Below are 1,694 nucleotides of genomic sequence, written 5' to 3' on the forward strand. Positions count from 1 at the left end.
CTTAAAGGGTTTTCTGTAGCTGGGAATCAGGTTAATATTAGGAATGTTAGGAGTTGGTATAGGAGTAAGTAATTTGTAGTCTGATTTATGTGTTTGAAATCTTTTATTTTGTTAATAAATACTCTAATTTAGTTGTTAAGATTTCTAAAGTCTTAGTGGACACATTATTTCTGAATTTAGTGCACACAACTTCTCGTAATAAATACAAATTGTAAAACCATTGTGATAGATCGACCAAATTTCCCGTGTGGATGTGGTCCGCCCAGCACACATCATCTGCCTTGTCATAACACCGACCTCTTGGGAACAACACTGTAAAACTACTCCAGTCTGAAAAATAACCATTCACCATACCTGTTTCTGCTGCTGAGGCAAATTCATATTCATACTGTCACTGTCCCTTTTATCCCATGGGCTTCAAATTTTCGTGTTAGCCTATGATGTGACTTTTGTCAAATGCCTTTTTGGAATTCTAGAAATACCACATTAGCAATATTACCCTATCAATCCTACCTGTTACCACATTAGAAAACTTAATCAAGTTGGTTGGACACATTTCTTTTGAAATGGCTTTCCTTAAGTACTCCACACAATTGTCTACCTGTTTTTTAACTGTGTCCAAGGTTATCACTTCTAAAAACTTTCCCAGCACAGGGGTTAAACTGTCTTACCTGGAGCTGCTGGATTTATTCTTACACCACTTCTGAACAAGGATGAAACATTTACATAACTCCAGTCCTCTGGCTCCTTTCCTGTACCTAAGGGGATTGGAAGATTATGGCCAGTGCCTCTGCAGGGAAGTTTAATAGAAAATTTAATAGAGAAGTTCAAAATCATGAAAGGTTTTTAGTAAATATGGAGAAACTGTTTCCAGTGGCAGAGGGTTCAGCAACCAAAGGATACAGATGTAAGGTATTGTTTCAAAAAATTCCAGCGTGAGATGACAGATTTTCCCGCATCCAGATATTATCTGGAATGCAAGGCCTGCCAGTGTGGTGGAAACAATATCCTAAAGTAACTCTCAAAAAGGGATTGGCTGTGGGGGAAAAAGAACTGGACTGGGACCAGTTGAATAGCTCTATCAAGGTGTCTCTCCAGACAGAGGGGGCTGATTGACCACAGTCTGTGCGTTTTGATTTCATGATTTTGCATTGCTTCCCACCTGAAGCAGGCTGGCATTCCCACTGCCCATCTCAGGTCCCTATCCACGGTAGTGATGGCTGAAGTACCAGACTAAACTTCAGGACCATTTACAGGCAACTGTGACTCCATTTACTCCAGCCGGAAGCTCTTAAGATCATCCAGGTAAATTTTGAATGGGCGCTGTAAGGCCCCAGGCTCTGGAGCAATTTGTAAATAAAACAAACAGCATATTTTGTTTCTGTTTCTTAGATTTAATGATGAACTGTGTCCTTTTTGAGAAAAGTGCTTCTATTCCACTCGTTTTCAGATTCTTTTGGTTGAAGAACCAATTTACAAATGTAATCATGGACTCCCAATGTAAATTATAATTCAATATAAAAATGATAATATGAACAGGTTACATGTACAGAGAGCTTTAATAATGTTTTCAATAAAATAGGTAACTACATACTAGTTATTTAAGGACTATTTCACTGACAGGGAAAGTGATGAGACAGAGCAGACAAACCAGAGATAAATGATAACTGTGACTCCACTTTTTTTTTGCAAAA

Source organism: Cetorhinus maximus, chromosome 21, assembly GCF_964194155.1.
Source record: "Cetorhinus maximus chromosome 21, sCetMax3.hap1.1, whole genome shotgun sequence".
Classification (NCBI taxonomy): Eukaryota; Metazoa; Chordata; class Chondrichthyes; order Lamniformes; family Cetorhinidae; genus Cetorhinus; species Cetorhinus maximus.